Below are 10960 nucleotides of genomic sequence, written 5' to 3'. Positions count from 1 at the left end.
TTTGTTGAGGGTTAAATATACGCGAGGCATTGAAATAGGTATGTTTTATGGGGCGCCTGGGTGGCTCAGTCAGTTAAGCGTCCGACTTCAGCTCAGGTCATGATCTCACAGTCTGTGAGCTGGAGCCCTGCGTCAGGCTCTGTCTTGACAGCTCAGAACCTGGAGCCTGCTTTGGATTCTGTGTCTCCCTCTCTCTCTGCCCCTCCCTCTCTCTGCCCCTCCCTCTCTTTCTGCCCGTCCCTCTCTCTCTGTCTCAAAAATAAATAAAAAACATCAAAAAAAAATTTTTTTTTAAATAGGTATGCTTTAGATGAATTGTTCCCTTTTGTCCTAATGGTCTAGCTGAAACTCATTTTCAAGTACTCTGTCTCCATTGACTGTTCTTAACCAGTTCACTAAACCAATCCTGGTTTTGATTAGAGTAAATCACTTAAATCACCACAAAATAACGTGTTGGTACCAGATGCACAGAACACACCTCATGTATAGAGAATCCAATATATGGAAAATAATTTTAGCACAAGTATATAACAAGATAAAATGCCATATTAAACCTATTCATTGGAAGTTTATGGCATTTTGTGTATATTCTCTGGGACATGTGATTCATTCAAGTAATATTGATTAGGAAATTACTAGTCTAAGTACTGTACAAGGTGAATAAATTTAAATATGAGATTTCACAAAACTTTTTTTCATATACTTCAAAAAGTAAAGAGTTATATAGTCTCTTATTCTAATATTTTGCCTGAATAATACCAGATTCAAAATGCTAATTGACATATAACAAACCCACAATTTTGGGAAAAAACACATAGTTTTAACAATAAATGCTGTTTTGTTCAGAAGAGATTACATTTTGAATTTCCAATTGTTTGCCATCAATCCTATTTATGTCTGGTTTGCTTTCTTTATAAATTAAAAAACATTTTTCTGTCACCATGTCAAGGTCAGTCTGGTGCCCAGAAATTGGGTTATGTTCTTTGTATCTGACCCACCACCAACTATTGCTCTTCTGATAACTGGTAGCAGTGAAGGGATCAGGACTCTGCTGAAAATTGTTTTGATAACAGAGGAGGCCCCTTCTGGAATAACTACATTAACTTTGCTGCTGACAATGTTAAAAACTTACTTTGTGTCAGGGTGCCTAAGTGGCTCAGTTGGTTGAGCATCTGACTTCGGCTTAGGTCATGATCTCGTGGTCTGTGAGTTCGAGCTCCGTGTCAGGCTCTGTGTTGACAGCTCAGAGCCTGGAGCCTGCTTCGGATTCTGTGTCTCCCTCTCTCTCTCTGCCCCTCCCCCGCTCATGCTCTCTCTCTCTCTCTCTCTCTCTGTCAAAAATAAACATTTAAAAAAAAAAATTTTAAAAACTTTGTGTCTGTGAAATTTTGAGATATGATTTATAAGCTGTGCAGTTACATATATAACAATATTTTATCGTTAAATAGCACCTTTCTTATAAGGATCTCAAGTTCATTGAATATGAAAACAAAAACTAAACAATGTAGTATAGCTACATGTCACTGCTTTCATATACCTTTCATTATTTCCTATGTCACATCATCTGTGTGCATACATATACTTTATATGAAAGGAAAGAATCATACACTGTGAACCTGTTTTCAGTGCAATTGGTGAAGAGATATTCCTAATGAGGTGAAAATAATTACTTTGGTTGGCAAACTATAATATAATGCAACTTTATTATAAAATATTAATTATTAATTATTAGCTTGCAAAAGGCTGACAGTTTTGTAGTGGAAAAAAAAAGGAATCTATGCTGGACAGTTCCAAAGAAAGCTAAAAGTTTGAACAAGATGGCATCATGTTGGCTGAGGCTTGTGCAAAATGATCCTTGCTGATTAGGTATCAAATACTGATAAGAAGCCAGCAGTAGAGCAAATCATATCAAAACCCACTGGAAAACAATATGAGACCAAAAAATTAACAATGTTTGCTGAAAAATTACAGCAGTGGTGTTTTGTACTTGTGTGAGCCTTAGGATAATGCTACCAATGGTGTCTGCCCCCGAAGGGTAGGAAGTATGGCCATGTTACAGTGGCATCAGCACAATTAATGTGTAAGGAGCTATTAGTATTAGTGAAAACTGCATGTTTGACTCAAAGTTTGAAAACTTTAAAAGAAAAATCATTAAATTAGAGCTTTTACAATATTATATGAATAATGGGAAAAATCTTGCTTTCTGACCACAGAATTATTCTCTTAATAAGGGAAAAAAGAACCCGATTTCCAAATTCATGGAGGAGTCATTGAAACACTATAGTGGATTCCCTTCTAGACCACCATCTCTCCTTCCCAGATGGGGTTTACCTGCTGGTTATCCCTTGCACGTGTTCTCCTGGGAAAACAGAGAATGCACATGATGAGCCCCCAAGTTCAGCAAGCCACAGTGACTTCAGCTTCTCCACACCATACAGGACTGCTTCATTCTCCTTCCCCACTTTGTTTTCCTTATCTGTATCCCCATATGACCTGAGTTAGAGTTCTAACTCCTCTGATTCTCTTATACTTATTGATATAAACACAAATCTTATTCTGTTTTGTTCTCATTGTGTTAGTTACTTCAAAATGAAAATATGCTCCTTATGACAGGATGGGAAATGCATATTTTTTCTTTTTGAAGTCTAAATTGTTGACTTTGATATATTCTGACATTGAATAAAACAGATTTGTGCTTCATTTTCTTACTAAATCTTTACTGAAGATGGTGTATACAAGTGTTTTTTTTTTTAATTCTTTAAAATGCTTTATTTATTTTTTAGAGAGAGAGAGAGAGCAGGGAAGGGGCAGAGAGAAAGGGAGACAGAATTCCAAGCAGACTCCTTGCTACCAACACAGAGCCTCAGGTGGGGCTCAAACTCAGGAACTGTGAGATCATGACCTGAGCCAAATCCAAAAGTTGAATGCTTAACCGACTGAGCTACCCAGGCACCCCTCACCCAAGTTTTGTTTTTTTTTAATGAAAGCATAGAAAATATTTTGAAAACCATCAACATGGCATAAAAACTTAAGAGACATTCTTTCTGATATCTCAATTGGGCTTGTCTTTTTAGTGGGTTACTCTCTTGCTTACTGAGGGTGGAGATGACTCTTGTAGAAATAGCCAAGTATTTTAAGCCTATGTTTCCATACATAATTAAATTTGAAGTTGCATTCTTTTGCTTCTGTCATAAACCAGTGTTCTGATTATTTCCTGCAAAAAAAGACATTTCCAAATAAGGATCTTCAGTTCATATAAAGAAGTTCCAACAAACTCAAAACTGTTTATTGTTAAGCTCTCAGAGCACTTTGAACTTTAACAACAATCAAATTTCACCTGTAAAGCATTCTTAATATATAATATACTTATTAGTTAACAGATTAAAATAGAAGAGAGGGGAGTTCTAAGCGTTGCTTGAATTATACTTTGCATAAGTAAATATTTATTCCTTCTATATGTTACCTGGGGATTTGTTTTTCTTTTGTTAAGTATTACTTAATGGGCTATATTTAAACAAAGAATTCTGAAGTGTATTTGTATTTACAGGATTCCTTATTTGAAGTTCTTTGTGCCACTGCTGCTTGGTAGGTATATTTAAAATTAAGTTTCTCTTCACATGGTAGATTGATATGATAATTAATACAAATTATAATTGATTCAAACATTCTTTTAACAAATGTTTTTACTACTGATTATGTAACACTACTTTCAAGGAGCTTATGGTACAGACGTGGAAATGCAATGTCCAAAGTGCTTTAACAGAGATATTTTCAGGAGTCTGTAGGAAGGCAGGAGAGAACAGCACTGAAGGGAGCCCTTTACCAAGAACATGAATCTTAAATGGTTCAGAAGAGTGAGGGGGAGAATCGGCCAGAGGTGATTACATCTATATCTATATCTATATCCACATCCACATATTGTGAGGAAGAAAATAATTCTCTACCTTTCCAGGTTTAAAAAAACAGGTAATAAAAAGACAAATTAAGAGGAGAAACACAAATACAAATGTAATAACCTGTATTCCTTCTGTATGCATTGGAAACACTCAGGAAAACTGAGTAACTCCTCAAAATGGTTGAAGTCATCACCTGAAATTCCATTTTCTGCTAAAGGCAAAAGAAGTTGTTGCATGTGGGGAGTTACTTATAGGAGGAAAAACATAGTCAACCCAGAGTAAGATTGTGATGCAGATTTAAGTCCATGCTTTCACCACTGATAACAGTTTCCAGGGAATAGGATATCCTCCTCTTTCTGGTGCAGTGAGATAGATACTTACAAATAGAGATTTCCCTTGTAAACATAAATGTTTTGCAAAAGAGTAACTTCTGCTCAGTTTCCAGAAGGTTTCCTGTGTCTACAATTTCTTTCTTTCTTTCATTTTTAATGTTTGTTTATTTTTTAGAGAAAGAGAGAGAGAAAGAGAAAGGGGGAGGGGGCGGGCAGAGAGCTGGAGACACAGAATGAGAAGCAGGCTCCAGGCTCCTCACTGTTAGCACAGACCCCAAAGCAGGACTGGAATTCACAAACTGCAAGATCATGACCTGAGCCGAAGTCAGACACTTAACAGAGTCATTAGGCATCCTTTCTTTTTTTAATGTTTTTTTTTTTTTTTGCACAATTTCTTAAAAATAGCCAGTTTGAGATCATCTTTCAACCAAAGAGACATATTTTGGGGTCCAAAATTCTGGTTACTTTCAACATCTATATCTACCTACACCTATACCCATAGTCATATCTTTCTATGTCTGTATTTATATAGATATCTATATTGACATTTATATCAAATATCTATACCTATCTATCCCTGTGATAGGAGCACAGTGTGCTGTTTCATGTTTTCCAGAAAGTTAAAATTAATGAATATGGGTAGATACTGCAGCCCTTGGAACGTGCAGAGCAGGAGATGTTAAGTAGCAGATCTTTGAGGTAAATACTTACATATAATCTTAAGGAACAGAGATCACTGAAAATATTTGAACAGGAGAAGATAATTCTGTAGATGAATAGTCTTGAATCAAAGAAATAAGTTAGGGAACTATTATAGTATTTTATCCACGGATCATAAAAGCAGAAACTAGGAATGTGGCAGGGTAGTGGATCCCAGAGACTTCTAGGATGAGGAAACAGGAAGATGTGTGGACTAACTGGGCATGTTGGGTGGTGACAGACAAAAACCACTGTGCATTAACTCTTTTCTTCTAGGACCACACAACTAGGTATACTATGTGAACAAAATAGACAGGAAATAGATTTTGTCTTCTTGGGTCTTAGATTTCATTGGGAGATCTAATCAAATAAGCAAGACATTACACTGAACCCATTGCTAAGTGGAAAAAAAGGGAAACTCTAGCTGTCAAAAGTAGTGAATTTAGCTGACAAGTATTATCTAAGGGATAGATTTAAGAGATAGATAATGAGTTCAGTTTATAGTGAAATAGATTCATTTGTGCAATATTTAAGAAACTTGTGCTGAATAATATGGAGAGCCTATGTTTAGAGGTCATACATTTTGTGTTTAAAGTATTCAGGTATATTTGGTAGCTGATGCATGGAATAAAAATATTGATCTTGAGAATGATAGCATGAGAAGAGGGCAGGGCCAACAATGGAAGCTCAGGGAACACTACATTTTAAAGTCATAGAGAAATAAAAACTGATAGTGGATACGGAGAAGGTAATATCTTGTATGAGAAAGAAAACCATGGAGGTTTGTCAAGGAAGCTAAAGCTGGAGATAATTTCAAGAAGTAGAGCACGCACAAATGCATCAAGTTCAAAGAAGTGAAAGAAGATAGGAATTAAACATTCATTTTTGATTTGGCTTTTAAAAGTTGGGGAGAATACACAGGCGTGTTACAGCAATGAAAAGTGCCTCAAAGGCAATGGATAATGTGAAAAGGTCATCAAAACTTTGATGTATTTGTTTTAACAAAATAGAAGGATAGAGAAAGATGTTTAAATGTTTCATGTATAACTTTTCTTGTTTGGCTGAATTTAACTTAAGGTCTATAGTACTAATTTGTTTTTGCTTTAACTGAGGGTTTTGTTCATCATTACTATTTTTGTGTTTTTTTCCTGGAGAGGTATTTCTTGAACATATCATATTCTTATCCGTTGTTGTTGGTATTATTGTTGTTAAAAGAAAATCAGATCTTAGGAATTCAATTTATGGTACATATTCCATATAAAATTAGATATAAATATTTTGTACATACCCATATACATGTGTACATAACATTTTACTCTTACATTTTAAGAATTACTTGTTCTTAAACAAAAAGCACACTGTAGCATACAGCCATACGGCAACATGAGTATCATTTTATAGCAACACTAAACTTATCAATTCCAAATTGAGAGAATGTAGGCAGCTTGTATGCTTAAGGAATCAATTAAAAGCATAAAAAAACTTACTCATTTAATTGGTCCCAATTAGAGTGATTCTCCTTGATGAAATCTGGGGAAGATTAGTAGTACCTAACATCTTTACTTCTTTATTAATAACACAAGTAAATGTAACTGAAATACTCTGTGACATTCTTCATTATGAAATAATGTCTGGTATATGTTCATTGCCATTAATGAGTTATAAATAATACAATCTTGAAACATAAGTTACTCTTACCAGATACAAATATGATGTCTTATATAAACTATTTACTTAGAAATGATCTGTTAAATTCTGAAATAGTAAAATACCAACACAAAAGAAAATATATTTCAGGTTGATTTTAAGACTTGCAAAACAAATTAAAATATATTTTAGCAATTTTCAGGGGGAAAAAGGCAAACAAAAAGAGTCTTTTTGGGATACATTCCTTTATTCAAAGAATGAGCAATGCTTTTCTGAAAACTTAGGCATTTTCTATACTAACCAATGGACTGGCATGTTCTTAGCTATTATAATTTGAGTGCAAAATTGTTTTTGCAGCTTCTTCTGAGCTTGCCATAAATTAATTTGGCATATACATCTTTTTAATTTTCTTTCACTTTCTGAAGATAAATGTTTAAATACAGTCTTCCAAAATTTTTATTTATTATATAAAAGATGAGCAGAATACATATTTTTATTTTGGTTTATGCTTGTAGACATGACTTTTAATTAACTCAGCAACAGCTGATAATAAGATTATTAGCATGTACAAAGTGTGCAGTTAATAGAAGCAGAACTAGAGGCAATTAGTGGAATTAGGTGTTTTTTCTACCGAGAAAGAGTATCCTAAGTACTAATTGTTTATGCCAGTCCAATCACTGCAAATATCCCTAATAGCATCATTAAATCAATGTAACACTACATTATAAGCACTAAGTAGACTTAGTGATTTGGTATCAGATTGGCACAGTGATGAGCTTATTAATATTTTCTATGAGTTACGTATAGACTGTTGAAACTTGATTTTGCAACACTTCACTTTGTAAATTTTCAAAAGACAAAAAAAATGCTTACTCTGCCATAGGTACAGTGTCTCTATGTCATATTCTTATAACCATTCAGTGGCATTTAAGGTTTTTAATTAATTAATTATTTTAATGCATTAATTATTTTTTTAATAATAAAACTCTTGAAACAGTCATGAAATAAAAGTGCTGCACCCTATGCAGCCACTGTGGAAAACAGTATGGAGATTCCTCAAAAAGTTAAAAAGATAACTACCTGATGATCTAGTAATCATAGTACTGAGTATTTACCTAAAATATACAGAAACGCTAATTCAAAGGGATACATACATCCCAGTATTTATTGTAGCATTAGTTACAACAGCCAAATTATGGAAGCAGCTCAAGTGTCCATCGATAGATGAATGGATAAAGAAGAGGTGGTGTATAAGTACAATGGAATATTATTCAGCCATAAAAGAATGAAATCTTGTAATTTACAAGGATGTGGATGGAGCTAGAGAGTATAATGCCAAGTGAAATAAGTCAGTCAGAGAAAGACAAATACCACATGACTTCATTTATATGTGGAATTTAAGAAATTAAATAAGCTAGGAATGGGGAAAAGAAAGAGAGAAAGAGAGAGAGAAGCTAAGAAACAGACTCTTAACTATAGAGGACAAAATGATGGTTACCAGAAGGGAGGTGGGTGAGGGGTTGAGTGAAATAAGTGATGAGGATTAAAGAGTACATTTATCATGATGAGCACGGAGTAATGTGTAGAATTGTTGAATTAACTATCCCGGAATTAAAACAAAAGAGCTTCATAAAAATACCGTGCTCTAATGACTCTAAAAATTAAATATAAGAAATTTAGTAATGATTATTATATTTTAAATAAAGGTCTTTTTATTTTGCTTGCCATACTTCATAATATTCAGTGGGTTGAGTATGAACGTAGTTTTCAGGGTAGAGGCAGTGAATTTCTGATCTTTCTTGTGGTTTATTTATTTCTATGGAAGATACATTGTTGCCTGTTTGACATGTCACCTGAGGTATAATGAGCCAACATATTTCACTTCTGTTTGCCATGTGTTCTTTATTCCTTTTCTCTTCCTTTTATCTATCCTTTCTTCTTCCTTCATCATCTCCTATTTTTAGTTATTTAGCAGAGATATATATGAAACTCAAAAGAAAAGCAGTAGCCTCTCTATTCTGAAAACTTATATTCTCAAAGTTTTAGGGGCACCTGGGTGGCTCTGTTAAGCATCCGACTTCAGCTCAAGTCATGGTCTGGTGGTCCGTGAGTTCAAGCCCCACATCAGGCTCTGCACCAACATCTCAGAGCCTGGAACCTGCTTTGGATTCTCCCTCTCGCTCTGCTCCTCCCTAACTCATGCTCTGTCTCTCTCTCAAAAATAAACATTAAAATTTTTTTTAAGTTTTTAGGACTGAGATGCTCAAACTTTATGGTCTTAGGACCACTTTGCACTCTTAAAACAAACATATTAAGGTCCCAAAGAGCTTTGGTTGTTGGGAAATATATCTATTAAAATTCACCACATAAGGAACTAAAACTAAGACAGAACTAAAACATTCATTTAAAACTAGCAATAATGAATCATTATATGTTAGCAAAAATAAGATATTTTATGTAACAATGGCTACATTTTTTAAACAAAAATAGGGAAAAGGTTAGCATCATTTTTTGTTTGTCATACTTTTAAAATATCTGCCCTAATAGAAGACAAATGGACTTTCATATCTACTGCATTTAATCTTTTGCAAGTGGAATGTAACTGCTGGAAAACTCCACTGTATATTCATGGCACAATGAAAGTAAAAACAGCATTGTCATAAAAATAGTTTGATTTCATGTATTTCCTGAAAGGGTCCCTGGAACCCCAGAACCCTTGGACCACCTTTTAGTTTTAAGTAATATCAGTTTTCTGACTCAGAATAATTTAACTAATTGCGTTGATAAGATTAAAGCATACATTACTATATCCATTTATTTACAAATCTAGATTTGATTCTTCACTTATATCCACCAAAATAGCTAATATAAATTCATTCTATAGAAAGCATTTAGCTACCTAGGTTGTAAGAATATAAGCTCTTAGGGTAACCTTTTGAGCTAACATTTTCTTAAAAGTCTTTTTCCATGACTTTTAAAGCATATGCTTCAGCAGTGTAACACAGAATTCTATATAATCAGTAGGGAAAGTATCATTAAATTCTTCTAAAATTATACACACACATAAGAACACACAGTCTTAATAAGTTATGGGAATATAACCCAATAGCACATTTACTTTTTAGAAATTTTTATTCTAAGGGTAAAATGAATTTAGTGAACTCAAATAAATTTGAGCTACCCTCAGCCAAGTCTGAGCACAGTTATAATTAAATAATCACTAGACTTGCTTAGAAAATTGAAAGGCAGTTTAAGAATTTAAGCCTCAGTAAAGCATTAAAGGAACAAATCTCCTCAGAAACAGACATTTTTAATACTGGCTTTTACTAGCTCTCTCTCCAATCTTGTTTCCACAAGTCTTCTCTCAACATCTCACAAGCCCAGCAGACACTCCTAATAGCTCTTACTTTACAAAATATTCCAGTCTCAGGACACATATGTTCCTGTTTGATGTTGGTTTCGTTACTCCTTCTTTACCATGATTCTCCTAGTTTATCTTCTTACAGCAACTCTGCCTTCGTCATGTAGCTCACTGTAAACTTCCTAGTTCTACTTATACCTCCATTGTCATAATTAGGAGCAGCAAATGCACAGAGACTGAGCAGGCAGAGACAATATCTGTAGTGAGTAGGGTGAGTAGGAGGAAAGCCTATATATATATTTTGTTCTGTGTTGTAAAAGCAAATTAATGAATTCTAAAATATAAAAGAAAATATTTTATTCCAGTTTACTTCTGTGAAATAAAATACATGATTGTGGCTTCAGGTCTTTGTACAGTGATATTTTAATTTTATTCTGGATTCATAGTTACTCTGAAAGATTTATCAGTGTACAACTAAGAATGCAGATACTGCTCTTAAAATAGTAACAGAGTCTCACACCCAACCCCAAGATGCTTGAACGTATTTTATGAAGGAGTGGTGAGTGGAAGAATGGTTTATTATTGACACTACAGCACATGACATGGCATCTCTATTTCTCCTGGGGGAAGTTTATTTTTAGCTCATACCTCCATAATAAAGGTACCCTCCTCCATCCAAAGAATATTGGTGGGCATTTCCTTTTATGGGTTACCAAAGGAAGGGACATGAAGAATGCAGGGAAAGGACCCTCAGTTTTGAGAGGAGTGTAGTCCAGCAGATCAATTTGTAACCCAGTGGATATGTTTCTGGATTAATAAGCAAAGATGAAAAGAAGCATTAAACAAACCTTAAATAAGTTGATAAAGATCATAAATTTCAGAAAATACAGTAAAATTCTACCATGATACTAAAAACGATGTCTACAAATTCAATTACATAAAGTAGATAGATGGTCACATTACTGCTGGGCAGAGTAAGAAGCCAATTTTAATTTATATTTATTCAAATTCATAATATCAAGTGA

This window comes from Panthera uncia, chromosome D1, assembly GCF_023721935.1.
Source record: "Panthera uncia isolate 11264 chromosome D1, Puncia_PCG_1.0, whole genome shotgun sequence".
NCBI lineage: Eukaryota > Metazoa > Chordata > Mammalia > Carnivora > Felidae > Panthera > Panthera uncia.
Note: the sequence above shows the minus strand (reverse complement) of the source record.